General features: G+C 44.1%; 1 protein-coding gene across 3 annotated transcripts in view; it reads left to right on the top strand.

Annotated features, from left to right (window-relative positions):
* Positions 1-19,140, top strand: part of LOC147032229 (indian hedgehog protein-like) — a 183,276-nt gene that overhangs the window by 14,828 nt on the left and 149,308 nt on the right. Inside the window, exons 3-4 of one of the 3 annotated variants that reach the window (XM_085869638.1) lie at positions 7,557-7,652; positions 7,979-8,104. The gene's annotated coding sequence lies outside the window, so the exon portion shown is untranslated. Of the gene's footprint in view, positions 1-7,489; positions 7,653-7,978; positions 8,105-19,140 lie in introns of those variants that run through there. The other 2 variants (XM_085869639.1, XM_085869640.1) reach the window with 2 other exon arrangements.

The following is a 19,140-nucleotide window of genomic DNA, read 5'->3' as shown; positions in this document are numbered from 1 at the left end:
GTCTCGAGTAAAGACGTTCCACCTGTATGACACTTTTCGTCTGGTGCCAAAGTTCAACAATTTTCGTCCGTTGTTGTACGGTCAGTCTTGGCATTTTTCTGGCGCTTGCTTGGTATCAAAATAAACTTCAGGGTCTCTGCAACAAGAAATGAAGCATTAGTGACGAAATTACTGCTTTTGTTAGGATCAAACGAAGCATTTTAAAAGTTGTATATTTTTTGGGACACCATATATATATATATATATATATATATATATATATATATATATATATGTGTATATATTATATACATACCTATCTATATATATATATATATATATATATATATATATATATATATATATATATATCTATATACAGCTCTGGAAAAAAAAAAAAAGAGACCACTCCAAAAAAAATTTAAATCAGCATCTCTGCATGTATGGCAGCCATTCCATTCCGGTGTCTGTTGAATTACAACACAGGCATACCTTATTATACTTAGTGAGGAACTGATAAGGTGATCACCTGAACCCAATCTTATTTAACAAGAAAAAGTGTAAAAACCACTGCTGTGGTCATCACTATCATCTTGCAATAGGACCAGCTGGATGGCTAAAACAGTGCTAGTAGTACCTCAAAAGTAATTGGAATCAAAAAAATAACAATTGACCATGCCAAAAGAGTTGAAAAGAAAAGTTTTGAGTGAGGAAAAGAAGGGTTCAATTCTGGCTTTACTGGCAGAGGCATACAGTGATCGTCACGTCGCTTCCATCCTTAAAATTTCAAAGACGGCGGTTCATAAGAACAAGGTCAAACAGCAGACATTGGGGACAACAAAGCTACAGACTGGCAGAGGGCAAAAACGAATTTCCACTGACCAGGATGACCGCCAACTCATTCGAATGTCACTCAACATCCGTAGGATGACATCAAGTGACCTCCAAAAAGAATGGCAAACGGCAGCTGGGGTGAAGTACATGGAGTGGACGGTTCAAAACAGGCTCCTCGGGGCAGGGCTGAAGTCATGCAAAGCTAGAAAAAAATCCCTTCCTCAATGAGAATCAAAGAAGAGCCAGGCTGAGGTTTGCAAAAGACCATAAGGATTGCACTGTGGAGGACTGGAGTAAGGTCATCTTCTCTGATGAGTCCAATTTTCAGCTTTGCCTAACACCTGGTCGTCTAATGGTTAGACAGAGACCTGGAGAGGTCTACAAGCCACAGTGTCTCGCACCCACTGTGAAATTTAGTGGAGGATCGGTGATGATCTGGGGGTGCTTCAGCAAGGCTGGAATCGGGCAGATTTGTCTTTGTGAAGGACTCATGAATCAAGCCACGTACAAGGTTTTCCTGGAAGAACATTTGCTTCCTTCTGCTCTGACAATGTTCCTCAACTCTGAGGATTGTTTTTTCCAGCAGGACAATGCTCCATGCCACACAGCCAGGTCAATTAAGGTGTGCATGGAGGACCATCCGATCAAGACGTTGTGTGTGTGTGTGTGTGTGTGTGTGTGTGTGTGTGTGTGTGTGTGTGTATGTGTATGTGTATGTGTGTGTGTGTGTGTGTGTGTGTGTGTGTGTGTGTGTGTGTGTGTGTGTGTGTGTGTGTGTGTGTGTGTGTGTGTGTGTGTGTGTGTGTGTGTGTGTGTGTGTGTGTGTGTGTGTGTGTGTGTGTGTGTGTGTGTGTGTACCTGGCGCCTTAGAGGGTTTGAGATTTGTATATCCATTGGAATTATTGTGTGTTTTCCCACGCCCGAACCCACACCACCATCCCGTCGAATCGCCCGGATCCCTCCTCTTGCCGAGTCTTATTATTATTTCTGGTTGGAGAAATAAACATTATTAACTCAGTGAAAAGCGACTCGTGCCACCTTCCTCGTCCCGTTTGCTGTGGAGCCGATTAAAACCGCCATCTCTGGGTTATAAAAAATAAACCGCCTCCATCGTTTCGGCTCATTCTACGTTGGCGGGACTGTTCAAGTCCCGTGGACGTTACAGTATATATATATATATATATATATATATATATATATATATATATATATATATATATATATATATATATATATATATATATATATATATATGGTGTCCCAAAAAAATACAACTTTTAAAATGCTTCATTTGATCCTGAAAAAGCAGTAATTTTGGCACTAATGCTTCATTTCTTGTTGCAGAGATCCTGAAGTTTATTTTGATACCAAGGAAGTGCCAGAAAAATGCCAAGACTGACCGTACAACAACGGACGGAAATTGTTGAACTTTGGCACCAGACGAAAAGTGTCATACAGGTGCAACGTCTTTACTCGAGACATTTCGGTATCCACTTGCGCCATGCACCAAACTTTCGGACAATGAAGTGCACCATCGCAAAGTTTACCAATGTGGGAATCATCTGTGACCTTCACAAGGGTCAGAGTGGTCGGAAGAGGACAGGTCGGAGTGAAGAAAATGTGGAAATGGTGAGACAGGCGGTCGTTTAGAGTCCAAAAAAATCGATTCGACGACTTTCTGCCGAGACAAACATTCATAAGAGCACCGTTCAGAGGATCCTTCGCCAAGACATTCATGCCTTTCCATACAAAATTCAAACGGAAACGGTGCTTACTGATCAACAGAAATGTAAACGACTAGACTTTGCAAATTGGTTCACAGGAAAGTTGTTGGAAGATGCAGACTTCCTCAAAAAACTTCACATGACGGACGAATGCCATGCTCACTTGTCTGGGGACGTAAACAAGTAAAACTTTCGGTACTGGGGAACTGAAAATCCTGGTAATGCATCAACTGAACTGGTGCCTCGATCTGTTCTCAAAGTCACTATGTGGGTGGCGGTTGGTTGGTATGGGATAATTGGTCCATACTTCTTTGAAGATGACCAGGGACGCACTTGCACGGTAAACCAGAGGAACTATCGCGAAGTGATTCAGGAATTCTATCTGCCTGAGTTACGTACTCAGGCCCGTAGGAGAAACAACCTGATCCAGATGAGAACCCAGTGGTTCCAGCAGGATGGGGCTCCGTCCCATACAGCCAGGGAAACAAGGCGTTTTCTCAACCAACATTTTGAGGGCTGCTTTATCTCCCTCTATGAAGACGTTGAGCGGCCACCGTATTCCCCTGACCTTACTCCTCCAGACTTCTTCTTGTGGGGGTATCTCAAGGACAGGATCTATGGAAACCCTAGGCCTCAGACTCTTGATCAGCTGAAGGAAAACATCCACCGAGAAATCCAGAACATTCCTCAGGAAACGTTTCCCAAAGTGATGGAGAACATGACAACGTGTTTGCAGGCAGTGATCGGACAATGTGGAGCCTACGTCGAACATGTGGTCTAAAAGAAAACGACGATTCTATGCCAAAATTTAAACTTTGGTGGCAATTTTGACATTGGTACAATAAACTTCAACCTTTCAGCTTTCTATCCAGCCATATATATATTTAAAAAATACATGTTATGACCATCTTCTTTGCAGATGAAAAGTTGTATATTTTTTGGGACACCCTGTATATACACAGAGCTGTATATATACCATTTTCAATGGTGGTGTACTGAAGTGTTTTAAAAAATAGCAGTAAGTATAATGCGCAGGGAGGTGAAATTCACTGCACGTGATGTGTAACACGCGCAGAATAAAACTAGCATTCATTTTCATATGTGTAATGTCTAATAAAGAGAGACGATATAAGCACACCTGCCGCGAGGCCAATGCTTCAGGTTTTGGCATGCTCATGAGGCTGTACCCTCAGAATGAAATGTCCCAGAAGATAAACAAAATAGGGTAACATTTGTACATGTAGTGTTTTCAAGTAATACTTTTTCTTGCTTCAAAACATCATATCTTCCAATCTCTGAATATTTTAAATAAAATAATTCCATCCTGTCATTTTTGTCCGGTTTTTCTACGAGTAACATATGATTGATATATATATATATATATATATATATATATGTATAGACCCATTAAAAACAACAACCCAATCTGAATGGGTTTTTGTTTTTAGTGGATATTTCCCCATCCCCATACACAGCAGGAGACAGGTTTTGCAAACGTGTGTGTGTGTGTGTGTGTGTGTGTGTGTGTGTGTGTGTGTGTGTGTGTGTGTGTGTGTGTGTGTGTGTGTGTGTGTGTACAGGCATTAACTCGTGTCATCAAATTTTTAATAAAGCTTTATGATGAGAATATGGAGAGGACAAATGAATCATTTTGGTCAAAAGGTCAACATCACATAAAATCATCAATTTTCATCCAATTGACTAACAATTTTTAGAATTTGCATTTTGTGTTACTGAATTGGTTCACCAATCAAAAGCTCAAAGCTGATTGTTTTTCGTTTTTTTCTCGATCTAAAGGTTGCATAAAATCATTAATTTTCATCCGATTGACCTAAAGTTTTAGGAATTTATGTTTTGGGTCACTAAATTGGTTCACCAATCAAAAGTTAGAAGCCGATAATTTTTTTTTTTTTTAGATCAAAATGTCAAAGGTTGAAGTTGCATAAAATCATCAGTTTTCATCAGATTGACTTGAAATTTTAGCAGAGTTTGCATATTGTTTCACTTAAGCCTATTGCTTTTGAGGTCAAAATGTCAAGGTCACCTAAAATCGTGAATTGTTTAAATTTATATTTTGCTGTTTTCGTCATGTTTAGCACACGGAAGAAGAAGTCTGAATACAAAGTGGATGTAGACGGGCTTTGCATTTTCAGATGTTTTGTCGTTAATAATTTTGTTTAGTCAGGTTACCTTCCCCCTCGTCATAAGGATGGGGAAAATGTGTAGTGTATGTTTTCACCAGGTTCTATCCCCTTTGTAATTTCCCACCTTCTTGGAATCCCCCTCTCCATCCATCCATCTCCTTTTTCTCATGCTTCTTCCCGCTGCACCTTCCCACAGCACGAACCATACATACATTACGTTACACCGACACCACAATAAAAGCCACGTGAGTGCTGCCGTGCCCAATGGTGGGAATCGCGGCATTGCCGTAACTCGCGCTGTCATTCCCAATTGCAAATAACACGGAGTTGCCCTAACTCACGCTGCTCTCCTCAATGGCAAGTACCACAGTGTTGGCGTAATTCGAGCTACTGTTCCCAACGGAGAGTACTACGGCGTTACCAAGACGTGACATCACACTGTGGCAAAGGAGAGCAAATGGGAAAATAACTTGCAGGGGTCGGAGAGTATTGTAGCGACCCTTTCCCCCTGAAGCCACGCCTCGCCAGAGGCCAATAACACCAAGACGTGCTGACTGATGCGCCAAGGATCGGAAGGTGATCAAGAGCTGCCTGCCTTCCTGTCTGTTTGTATTGTTGAGCCTGAGGACAGAGCGAGACGCATCGCGTTGGAGCAAGACAATGACTGTGAATGGCAGCATGAGATCCTTGGGGCACAGCTGCTCTAGACTGACACACACCTCTCTCGACACACCACACTCATACACCCACCACATTCCCTTCCTAACTTCCCCTCCTTTCCCCCCACTTTGTAACAATGTAACACCCACCGGCTTACGTCTGGTGAGTGAGAGGCTGCAACTATGCCGCAAACTTCTTTATTTCTCTCTCTTCATCTCTTTCTCTCTAATTTCCCTGGAGTGATTGTGGCACGCCTGTCCTGTTTGTATCGATTAAGTTGAGACTGTCTAAGGGCCTTGCGTGTTTCGGGGTCAGACTTTCTTTGTGCCACTGCATTCTGTACATACTTGTGAAGTCTTGTGCCTGGAAATACATGCCTTTCTTTTGATCATTTATAAACTATTTCCAACCTGCTCGTTTGTCATTTTCCACCATTTGGCTGATCTCCCACCTACGGATTCGCTCAGCTGTGCATAATAAGCAGACAAAGTAGGAAGTCAAAAGTGCGGTTCCCCAGTTGGGGCAACTAAATCACCCCAAACTTCTTTCTCGCAGGCGATAATTAAATCACCACAAGCTTCTTTCTCGTAAGGTAATGTGATAATTGGGCATGAGGACCCTGCTTGATTTATTTGCCTCAACCAGTATCTGCAGTTGCTCAGTGACCTGTCAGGCTGCGGAATTATCCATGGCTTGTTGGCTTCAGGGTCGGAGGTCACGACCTCCGTGACCTCCGACCACGTCGGGTCAGAGCCACCCCCTTGTGAACACTGCGTGCCACCCCAAACCCATAACATTGGTGTCAGGAGTGCAGATTGGACTTGGGGTGCGAACAGCGCACCTCAAATTTTGGTAACGGAGTGCAGCGAGGGTGGAAATTTTTGAGCAATTTTTTTGCTATGTGTAACCAAGACGATATGAAGGAAAGAAATGATATTGTGGAAAAGGTGGCAGCAAGGGGAGCAGACGAGGAGTCCACAGTGACCGATGGCCCTTACCCCATCCCCCATAAAATGTGGAGCAAATAGAATTAACACCGCAGGATGGCGGATCGGCATTTCCAACATCGACTGATACGGGAGGGTTGGAGATAAAAATGGATGCAGGGCAGGCAGAAGCTAAGGCGGAGAAGAAGGCCATGAGCAATGGCATAAGGGCTGCAATAAAGGCTGTGGGAAAAAAGATAAAGGCTGCTTGGTTCTTGTACAGACCTTGGCAGGAAAAGTGAAATGGGACACATGATGCTGGCCATGGGGAGAAAGAATGTGGCATGCATGCAGGATGAGCAGTGCATGATGGTGCCTGGTGAGGCCAGTGGTAAATATATAAAAGAGCCACTGAGGCTTAAGGAAGAAACAAGAGCACGGGAGATTGCTGAGACATAGCTGGACCACAAGTCAGATAGAGTTTTTATAAAGCTGGAATGTGATTATAATAATTTATTCGCTCCCATTGGACTAAGTCTGAAATGGGGCTCATGGATTTGGTGTTGATTTTTATGTCCGTGCGTGCGTGTGTCCGCAACCATATCTCGGACAAGTATTGACCAATTTTATTCCCACTTGGCACGCCGGGGGTATCGCTATAGCTCTCTGTTCTTCGAACAGGCGAGCATTGGGTGGCTTTGACACCACTCTGGTATTTGTACTTGGCGCAAAGACAATACATGATTGCGTACATAAATACATCATTTTTTTTCCACATCAGATCCAAGATGGCCGACTGGCGGCCATTTTAGTTGTAAAAAAAAAAATACCCCGGTGTCAAACACATCCTCAACCATTTCTTGGACATGCATTCGCAGGTCTTGCTCAAACTTGGCACACCGATAATGAATGATGGCTTCCATATGCACATCATTGTTTTTCGAGATCAGATCCAAGATGGCCGACTTGTGGCCATTTTGTTACTTAAATGTGTCCTCATCATTTTCTCAGACATGCATAGTCCGATTTTGTTCAAACTTGGCACAAGCACAGTACATGATGGCATATATGTGCCGTTCACTTTATTTTGCGATATAATCAAAGATGGCCGACTGGTAGACTGGCAACCATTTTAGTTGTGCATAAATATGGGTGAGCCTTTTTAACTCCAAACAGCAATTTACTAAAACAATGGGGGCTATGACATTTTATGTCTTTCTTTACTTGTTTAAAACAGAAAGTATGGGAAGTGAGGAGATTGGTGCACATGTGGTGATATATTCGTGCAGGGAGTTCGTGACCCCACTGGTGTGCACATCCATCCTGCAGGAGCCATCAGAGAAGCCTGATCATGGGGTGGAGCTGGCAGTTGCCACCACAGAAAGGTATGGCAACACACATGAACGGTGCAAATAGAGAGTGTGGGGTTTCTGAGCAGACTCTCCACAGGGGTGTGTGCGTGCGTGCATGTGTGGTTCCACCTGTGCGGTATGTGAGTCCTGCGTGCCCACCGTCAGACTTCACACAAAGGCCTTTGGTACGGGCTGATGTGGTGCAAACGCCGTGACTGGTGCACAAGCAGGGTGTTTTGGCATGCTGTGAGTCTTCGAACCACAACGTTGAAACCACACAGCCCGTGCATGCTGTCCGGGCGTGGGGGAGGGTGATTGAGTGTGTGAGGGTGAGCCGCTGTCTGCATTCTTGTCTGCAGCATGAACGTGCGTCTTAGAGATTGACTTGCCGGTCGGCGATGCGTGCGCCTCGGTGCATGCCGAGCCACCAGTGTGGGAGATCGAAGCCGAGTGCTCCGTGCATGCCAGCCCGAGTGCGCCCACATGTAAGTGTGAAAGCGAGAGAGCGTGTATAGCACCGGTGCTTGTTGACGTGATTGGAATGGATCACGAGGAGGTAGAAGGAACGCATATAGGGGAGACGTCAGAGACTGACGGTGAAGCTTTAAATTTATAATGGCTTCCCCATGAGGTTATTGATTTTAGTTCAGTTTGGGAAAAGCCGACCGGATGGTTGGTGCAAATGTCACTGCGTGTGAGAGCATGCTTACAGGCGGGCCTTTGCCAGATAGCGGAGATTGGAAATGCTCCCGTTGGGTTTTATCCAGGACTCTGCGATTAAAAAGGAAACGTTGCCAGTGAGGCGCGTTTTACCGTTCTGGAAAGTCCTTTGAAGGGAGACGGAATAGTCAGGCAAATTTGGGGGGGCAATCATATTCCCAAATAGCCTTGGAGGAAAGGAGCAGAGAATTAAGTGAATTCCCGTGTTGTCCCTGCACTTATTGGTGAATTAGTGGGGGCACCACAGATCTCAGGTCGGGGTCACGTGGGGACTCGGGGTAGTATGCGTGCCAGACCGCCAGGCATGCAGGAGTGGGCTGTGCTTGGAAGTATGGTGTGATTCATAGTACACGGGATGTGCATTGCGGGGGTCGTGTTGGAAACACGGCCGGAATGGGTGTGACCACCGTGGCTGCGGATGGGGGATCGCGGGGCACAATATATGCGTTTCACGTGAGCCCTGTCAGTAAGCACTACAGGGGTTCGCAGCACGAGTGATGTGCCTGGTCACGGCATGCATCTGAAGCACAGTGTTGGGTTTCCCCAGCATGCGGCGTCGGTACGAAGGTGGAGTGAGAACCACGTGACCCAGAGGGAACGATTAATTTTGAGGGCAATTCGAAACTGGAAGGTAGAATGAGGGAAACAGACATATAGAAATGAGAGAGATTAGTGATATGTTTTAAATTGATGATTTGGGTTTTTGTTATTTTTAGCTCACCTGGAACATAGTTCCGGGGAGCTTATGGGATGGTGCATCATCCGTCTGTCAGTCCATCCATGAACACTTGCAACTTAATCTCTGAAACTACACATGCGATTTTGATGAAATTTGACCACAACCTTCATCACCCGGTATGTATCAAAGTTTGTTCACGGCACTTTAAAAAAATCCATAGGTATTTACTTTCTTCGCTGTTACATATTTTGTGCATCATCTACGCCGACCAGTGGATCCCTGGTGATCTTATCCAGCTGCGACCAGATGAGCACCCAGGGGTATTGCCCCTATTTTTATAATTGCAAGACTAGATGAGCGCCTTCCTTGTTCTTCCTCGTTATCCCGACAATTGAGGGATAAATGGAGGAATGTTTGTTGTGTGATTAATGAGGTGCATTATTTAGGATTGAAGCTTGACGGAATGGTACAAGGAGGGTGCTTGTGTGGAGCAGTATATACCTATCTGTGAAGATGAACTCTCGCCTGAATTGGCGTTAGATTAGACAGTGTTCAGATCTTTTGGAAGGGGATGTCATTCTGTGGTTGGTGCTGCGTGTGGAAAGTTTCTTGTTTTGCAGAGGTGCAGAAGTAAATTGACCAGCTGGGAGTGTGGCCCGGTGATATTAATTATGGTTGTGAAGGGCATCCAAAGTGCTGGGAGCCGCAGTCCATGAGTCGGCCATGAGCCCACAGGGGCATGCCAAATTTATGGGTACCCAGGAGAAGGGACCCGGAGCGCCAATTACCAGTGAGGACACCGGGGTGGGGAAGCTGGAGAGAATTCCCCCCCATAATTTTTAGGAGAGCATGTGAACTCGGTTGTGGCCTCAGTGGCTCAGGGTGCCATGTTCGAGCAAGCAGGTGGGCAGACCTGCAGGTGGAGCTGCACTGCCCAGCCATGTTATTGTGCGATGGCACAGGAAGAAAAATTGAGGACTCGGCTCAAATTTGATGAAGCACTGATGCGCGGGACGACGGGAAAATTGGTTGCATTTAACCACTGTAGGGGGTTGTAATGATAAAAGAGAAATTACTTTCTGTTGATGTCAGGATAGAGAAGGGATGCTCCCCCTTCGTACCATTTTTTATGTCTGCAGTCGCTGGAGTGACAGACTAGAGTAATTGGATTTTGCATGGATCCATTGTGTCCCAAATTTGTAGGATGGGGTAATCACAGCTGAGTCATTCCATCTGAAATCACCAAATTTAAGAAAATGTTCCCAATTGACCCCCTTCGATTTATTTTTAACTTTTATAAAATAGTTCCCAGGTATCAAAATGAAGCTGCATAAAATTTTAGGTCCATAGATGCGGTCAACTCCGAGATATTGAGGGTTGAAAATGTGGTTGTGGCCCTATTTTTATGGTCGTTGCGAGCATCACAAATCGAACTGCTACTTTTAAACTCCCACAACTTTTTAAATATTAATGCTAGAGCCTTGAAATTTTCAGAGATTATTCTTGTATAACTGCTCTGTAAGAAACAAACATAAAATGGAGTATACCTCTATTAAATTTTATGACCTGATCAGTTGAAATCCAGAAAAAAAATGTTGGTTTTGTATGAAGACCCAACTTTGAGACCCCATATATTTTTATTGACCCATCCCAGAAGCTTGAATTTTTTTCATGTAATAACTGTGTGGTAGTAGTATTCAAATCCATGTTTACTTTTCTTAATCAGTCATATATAATCATCATGATCCCTCAAAAATTGAAAATTTTCATTTTTCCCTGAAATTCAGGTGAGGATTGCAAATATATGACAAGGTATACCATTTCAAATTGTTCACCATTGGAAAGAGCATATTCAAGTTTACAAAAGTGTCAAATATCAAAGTGGTATATTTTAAAAAAATATATTTTCTATTTTTTAAAAAACTTGTTAACACAGTCGTGAATACATGAGGTGTGTGCATGGTGTGGGCACCATGGTAATCATGAATGATTAGTTCTGTGATTCAAATTAATAATACAAAAATATATCACATACTGAAATAACAATGTAATAAAACATTTCATGTAAATGATTTGAATCGGTCCTTGATCTGCTTTCCCAAGTCAGGTGCGAGCTTGTACTGACTCCCAGTTGACGTTAGGGGAGCATCAATAAGGCCAAAAAAAAAAAGTTGCATTGGCGTAACCCGCCCGACCCTAAAAATTCCGCCGACCCTACTTTTTTTTTTGTTTTTTTTGCTATCGATTTCAAGTATCTTGTTGATTGCGATCGCGATCGCAAAAACCCGGAAGTGTTTCGGACAGAACCTGCCGACAAAAAGGGTGGTACTCGAGCCGGGGGAGATTTTGGGAGGGATTTATTAGGATTTATTAAATTTTTGGATTTATTATCCAAAAATTTTGGGATTTATTAGGAAAAAAATAAAAAAAATAAAAAAAAGATCCCGACCGACCTACCCTATTTTTCAGTGACCCGTTACGCCAATGCAACGTTTTTTTTTTTTGGCCTAACTTTCATCACATGGACCAAAGGAACCCAACAAATGTCCTCCCTTGAATGTAACTCTATACACTGCTGACATCAGCAGATCAGCCACTATTCCTGAGTTCTATTTTTAACCCCAGCCCGATGAGTTAAGCTCTTGCTATTTACAAATGAGAAACAAAGAATTACAAATTCAAATTTCAAAGTATTGTGTTCATGGTATCCGAATAGCACATGATATGTATGTACATTGTATGTACATGTACTACACATACGTACTACATGTAAAAGGACAGTTCATTAAATAGCACACACAATGCGCACAGCACTGGCAGAACATCATTTATTAAAATATTTTTAAAATATTGATAGAACATTATACCACTTTGATATTTGACACTTTTATAAACTTGAATATGCTCTTCCCAATAGTGAACAATTTGAAGTGGTATACCTTGGCATGTATTTGCAATCCTCATCTGAATTTCGGGGAAAATGAAAATTTTCAATTTTTGAGGGATCATGACTGTGTTATATATGACTAATTGAGAAAAGTAAATATGTATTTGAATACTACTCCCATACAGTTATTACCTGAAAAAATTTCAAGCTTCTGGGATGGGTCAATAAAAATATATGGGGTCTCAAAGTTGGGTCTTCATACAAAACCAACATTTTTTTTCTGTATTTAAACTGATCAGGTCATAAAAATTAATAGGGGTATACTGTACTCTGTTTTATGTTTGTTTCTTACGAAGCAGTTATAGAAGAATAATCTCTGAAAATTTCAAGCCTCTAGCATTAATATTTAAAAAGTTGTGGGAGTTTAAAAGTAGCAGTTCGATTTGTGATGCTCGCAACGACCATAAAAATAGGGTCACAACCACATTTTCAGCCCTCAATATCTCGGAGTTGACCGCATCTATGGACCTAAAGTTTTACGGAGCTTCATTTTGATACCTGGGAACTATTTTATGAAAGTTTAAAGTAAATCTGAGGGGGTCAACTGGGAGGCCTCCGGTGATATGAGGTGGAATGACTCAGCTGTGATCCGAGAACGAAGATCCTGCAGGTTTACCACCTTGGTGTTGTAGACACCCTCTTTGACAAACCCCACAGAAGAAAAAAAAAATGGGGGTATTGTCTGGTGATCGTGGCGGCCAAGCGGTCGGTCCAACTCGGTCAATCCAGCGACCAAGAAATTTTTCATTCAGGATGGCTCGAACGACTAAGCCCAATGAGGGGGAGCACTGTCCTGTTGAAAAATGATATCGCGTTGCAGGTCTTCAATCCGTGGGAAGGTGAATCCTTCCGACATGTTCATGGAAATTGTTGAGGTTACTAAATCCTCCGCAAAGAAAATCAGTCCCACCAAGCGGTCATAGAGAAGGCCACACCACACATTGTCCTTTGGTCTGTCGCATATGTGTTCAATGACCACGTGTGGGTTTTTCAGAGCCCAAGATCCTCACATTATGTCGGTTGATACATGGAAGCTTCCTCTGTGAACATCACCTTTTTCAGGTCATCTTCATCATCCTCTATGCGACTGAGCATTTTGAAGGCAAATGCTTTGTGTTTCGGTCCGTCATTTGGTTTCAGTTCCTGCAGAATCTGCACCTTATAGGCCTAAAACTTCAGCCTTTGATGCAAAATCCTGTGTGCAGTGCAGGTTGGTAGTCTCAGTTCTCTGGATGCACGTTGAATTGATTTTGTGGGACTTTGTTGAAATTATTCATGCACTCGTTCAACGTCTGCTTTACTTGTGCTTGGTCCACCGGTACTTTTCTGATTCTGACAACTTGCAGTCTCCTTAAACCCCTCGTACCACTCCCTCACACTTGTCCATGATGACAGATTCCTTCCATCTCGGCAAATCTCATCTTGGTCAAACACATATATATATATATATATATATATATATATATATATATATATATATATATATATATATATATATATATATATCAAGGGAGGCACAAAGCGCCCCTCCCCCCATCCCACTTCATAAAGGACAGTTTCTCTGTATGAAACCTGAACACAGGGACTGAAAAATCTTTTCTCGGCTTTTACTGGACGACATCGGCTACAAGTTGCAGAAGTAAACCCTTTGTACATCGGAAGTAAAATGTTGCAAATTCTTGAGTTTGAAACGAAAACCCTCGAAATTCACGTTGGTGTCTGTCGGTCTGTCTGTCCATCCAAAATGTGTTGGCGCTCATATCTCAAAGGCTATAAATCGAAACTAGCTGAAACTTGGAATACACATTGGCCAATACGTGGAATTACTGGCTTTCAAAACAAATTCCACCTAAGTGCCATAGTTTTTGCTTTTTTGCTAGTTTTTTGTTCATTAGCTATTAGCTTGAGTTCTGTTCTTGTGAGGTACAAGTATGCAATGGCGGTGCTGTTTGAAGCAGAGACTCCTGCAGCAATCAAGGGAAGTGTGAAGCGCCCCTCCCTTTGGACGGAACTGTTTCTACGTATGCAACTTTAACACAGGGACTGAAAATTCCGATGGGGGGGGGGTTCCCCCTAAAATAGGTATTTGCTTTCTTCGCCGAAACCACACATGCAATTTGGATGAAACTGGACCACAACCTTCATCACCCATGATCTACCAAAGTTTGTTCATAGCATTAAAAAAAATCTGGGTCTTAGGGGTGTACAGGGGGGTGCCCCACCCCCACCCCCACCCCCACCCCACCCCCCAAAATATGTATTTGCTCTCTTCTCAGAAACCATACACACAATTTTGATAAAATTTAACCACAGCCTTCATCACCCGTGATCTAACAAAGTTTTTTCACGCTATTTAAAAAATCGGGGTCGAAGAGGGTTTGTGGGGGTGGTTGCCCCCCCCTAAAAATAGGTATTTGCTCTAACATTGCTTTGTTTTTCCATTTTGTCCCATGTTGACTTCCTCCTCAGTATCATTATTCCACCAGGTGAGTGCTCAGGATTTATTGCCTCTATTTTTGCTCAAAGGGATGAACCCCAAAAAGTTGGACAAAGAAAAATTTCGACTCCGGTCGTGAAATATTCAAATGCGAGGGCTAATAACTATGAACTGTAGGATGAAAGTTTGTGAAATTTTGAATATGAATCGAGGGACACTTGTTGAGACTTCAAAGTTACTCACAGCCATGTAATTAGAGACAGCAAAAATAAGGACACCGTAAAAGTGGACTTTTGAAAAAAAAAAGATCAGTTTTTCAGGTGCTCTAATGCTCGAAGAACTGAAATTTGTAGAATTTATTTTTCCTTGGAAGTTGTGGGTTAAGATGTATAAATAAAAGTGGAAAAGTTCTGGTTTAATGCAATTTAATTCCAGGCGATAATGAAACACAAGCTGATAATTTTGATAGAGGGTGTAGACTTTGTAAAGGAGCTGTATATAAACATAATATATCTGTGCAGTGTCTGTCATGTGTAGTGTTGTCACTGAACTACTCGCTCAAAGTTTCTTCTGATCATGCGATAAACACCACCCGGACGTGTCCGGAAACAAACACCGCCCAGAAGCGAATGGAGACAAACACCGCCCTGACGCGTCTGGAGACAAACAGCGCCCGGACGCATCTAGAGACAAACACCGCCCAGACGCATCCAGAGACAAACACCGCCCCGACGCGTCTGGAGACAAACACCACCCGGACGCATCTGGAACCAAACTGTCCAGAGACAAACTTCTATCTGGACATGTCCAGAATTAAACTCCCGTTCAGATATAAACACTGCCTGGATTGCTCCAGAGACAAACACCACCCAGACACGTCCAGAGACAAACTCCCATCCAGACATAAATACCACCCAGATACGTTTGGAGGCAAACACTGTCTGGAGACAAACTCCCGTCTAGACATAAACACCACCCGGATATATCCAGAGAGAGAGAGAGAGAGAGAGAGAGAGAGAGAGAGAGAGAGAGAGAGAGAGAGAGAGAGAGAGAGAGAGAGAGAGAGAGGAGTGGGAGGGGGGTGCTGCACTGTATTGGGAGTGGGGCAGAGCAACAATGGGACAGAGAGAAAGAGAGAGGGGTGGGGAGGAAGGGGAGTTAGCAGAGAGAATATGTTATACTATATGAACAACACACACACACACACACACACACACACACACACACACACACACACACACACACACACACACACACACACACACACACACACACACACACACACACACACACACACACACTGGTGGCGGGAGTTGGGGGGGGGGGGTGGATGCGGTGTGCTTTGTAACATCCCTCTCACCTTGAATGTGACGTGGTTTGGCCTTGCAGGTTGATGGGATTTGTTGACCCCATGCTGTCGGCAGAGAAGTCCCAAGCTTTGGCGACTCACTCATGGAAAGTTCCACCCATTGACGACGAAAGAGAAAGAGTTTTGTGGAATCGTGGACCACGCCAAATACAATGAGTTCGGTGGTAGTGAGAAAACGGAGTCGAGGATGGCAATTTTGGTGAGGCTGAAGGCCGTGCGCTGCACATGTGGTGCCCAGAGTCATGCTGTTCACCGTGTGTTTGGGATGAGGCCTGACCTTGCGGCCTGTTGAGTTTTCCGATCCATCATGCTGAGACCGAAGGCCCCAGCTTTGGCGACTCCCTTTTGCCAAGTTACGCTTATATGGGACCTAGTTCCATGAGATCCAGGACCACGCCAAATGCAATGACTGATGGGAGCAAGAACCGAGCAGAGGACGGCAGCTTTGGGGAAGCTGAGGGCCTTACAAAAAACCTCCAGAGTTGTGCCAATTGATATGCATTTTGGACTTTGCCTGGCATCCTGGCCTTGCCTTGCGGCTTCTTGCGATTGCCTTCTTCATTGGGTCAAGGAAGAATGAGATTGAGATGAGACCTCAGAAGCATGAGACCATGAAGGAAGAGACTGAGACCGGGCATATTCCAGAGGTCACACGGGAGGTTGCGTGGATCTACATCTTCACCACTTCAGGGACGTAGGGGGAAAAGTAGCATAGATATGGAGACAGCTTGGTCCATGAGTCATGGTTCCTTGCTGGTGTGAAGATGGATACTTCAGGACCAGAAAAGGCTTTGTTCAGTCTAAGAGACTCACGAGTGGAGATGATAACCAGTAGTGGCGGTGCAAAACACATGCACACATACATGAATCATGATTATGCAGAAACTACAGGGACTTTCAGGTCCTTACACAACAGGGACTATGATGAAGGAAAGTAGGGAATTTGAAGGAGGTGCGTTTGTGGTGGATTAACGGGGGTATAAAAATATCATGGTTTTAGATGGGGGAAGGTAAGAGGTGGGAGTGAACAGCTGTTTTAAAGACCTGGAGGGAAGAGTGGGATTGAAAGAGTGTGGGAGGTTGTTCCAAACGAGGGGAAAAAGAGAAATGAAATAGTGAAGGTGAGCAGTGATTCTTGATTTTGGTAGTTTTACCAGAAGAGGGTTTCTGTCCGACCTTGAGCGCCTTGCGGAAATATGGGTGGGGGGGGGACATATCTTAGACAGAGCAGGTGGGGGGGGGCGAGGCCGGAGAGGAGACGGTAGAACACAGAAAGACCACCAACCTGCCTGCGGTGAGAGAGTGAGACAACCATAGGCTCAGCCTCATCACAGGAGACCACCAATGATCCTACATGCCTTGGTTTACACTGCGTGAAGCTGAGAAAGGTGAGAGGCGGGAGCACCAGCCCAGAGGGGAGAGAAGTACTCCATCAGGCTACAGACGAAAGCTTTGTATGTGGTCAGGAGCTCAGGTGTGCCAAGGAAGGACTTTGCATGACGGAGGATGCCCAGTCCACGACTGGCTGAGGAGGCCAGGTTGGAAATGTGGCTTTCCCAGAAAAGATCATGGCAGATAGTGAGACCCAGAAGCTTGAATGAAAAGACTTCTTCCAGAGGATTGTTGAGAAAGTACTGCAGATGGAAGTTTTTTTCTAAACGGTCCTTTCGGAGAGACATAGTGAGAGTGTGAAATTTGTCAAGCTTGAAAGACATGTTCCACGTGTTGGACCAGTTTGTGATTTTATCCAGATCTGCAGAGAGTGAAGAAGCTGTGGTTTTCTGGTCTGAGGGATGACAGATGGTACGACAGAGGGTGGAGTCGTCAGCAAAGAGAGAAAGAGGATTTTACAGAGGGTCGGAGAGATCATTGATGAAAACCAGAAAAAGAACAGGGCTCAGACATTGCCATGAGGAACTCCAGCCTGGACAGGAAGAGGGGACGAGAAAACTCCATTTAGGGCCACACGTTGACTGCGATGGGAGAGGAAATCTGCAAGCCATGAGTGGAGATGCCCTTGGTTACCAGACAGTTTGGTAACCAGGGCAGGGTCGCCAGACCATATCGGAAGCACGCGATATGTTCAGAGAGATGGCTCTGATTTCATGTCTGGCATTCAGTACCTCCATCCATTGTTGGGAGAGCAGAAGCAGCATGCTCAGTGTAGCGTGGCCTGGTGTGAATACAAATGATGACGGAAATCAAGTCATTGGAGAAGAGGAAGGATTTAATGTCTGAAGCGATGATGGATTCCATAACCTTGTTGATTATTTGGAGAAGGCTGATTGTTCTGTAGTTGCAGGGATCTGTTTTTGCACCTTTTTTATGCAGAGCGGTAATGTTTGCTGATTTCCAAGCAGGTGGCAGATGACCTTGAGCAAATGAGAGGGTGACTGGAACAGAGAGAGGGTGAGTAAGAGCAAGTTTTTTTGGACATGTATGCTGATGCCGTCTGGACCGGTTGCAGAATCCAAGTCGAGGTTTGACAGCAAGCGCTCCACTTTGTCAGGAGAAAAGGACACAGAGTCCAGGGACAGCTGGGTGCGACTGGGAATGGTGGGTACAGAAAGCAATGGGTTTGGGACACAACATTTAGAAGCAAACACCGAGTTCAGGCATTCAGCCTTTTCATGTGCGGTGTCAGCAGTGCAGCCATTTGAGGTAAGGGAAGGGATGGAGGGGGAACATACACCAGAAACAGACTCAACTAGATGCCACTAGAATTTGGAGGAGGGAGGCAGGTTTGAGAGTTCAGACTTGAGGTTTTAAAGATGTCATTGTCTGGCTCTCCTGAGGGTAGACACACACTTGTTCCGAGCTTTGTGGAAGGAAATGAGATTGCCTACAATTTGATTTGCCTTCCCAAAGGCAAAGGCAAGTTGTTTCAAGATGAATGCCTCTCCACAAGCTTCAGTGCACCATGAGCAGGAGGAAGGGTAGGACAAATGAAGACGAGATGGGATAAATCTGTACATGAGAGAGAGCAAGTTTCTTGGAAATAATTCCCAGGACGAGTTGATGTCGGAGAAAGTAAAGATGAGAGACCAGTCTCGAAGTTTGATGGTTGCTTGAAGGTCCTGCCAGACGGCCTGAGTAAAATGGCAGACTGGATGGTGCTGAGGTGGTTCTCTGATAACAGCCAGAGAGATGTCTAGTTTGACAAGCATGTGGTCAGATGAATCGATTGGATCTGAGGAAGAACAGCAGATATTTTCAGGGAAATTGGTCAAAATCAGATCCAGAAGAGATGGAGTACCATTGGTTGGGATCTGCATTGGGAAGTTGACAGATTGTGTCAGTCCCAATGAGTTGCAGAAGTCTTTTGCTGAAGTGCCATGGCAGGTGAGGGAGGTAGCCACACCTAGCCAA

Source organism: Eptatretus burgeri, chromosome 2 (assembly GCF_056783735.1).
Source record: "Eptatretus burgeri isolate ZD-2024b chromosome 2, Ebu_testis_v1, whole genome shotgun sequence".
In the NCBI taxonomy this organism is placed as follows: Eukaryota; Metazoa; Chordata; class Myxini; order Myxiniformes; family Myxinidae; genus Eptatretus; species Eptatretus burgeri.
This window is presented reverse-complemented; position numbering and strand designations above follow the sequence as displayed.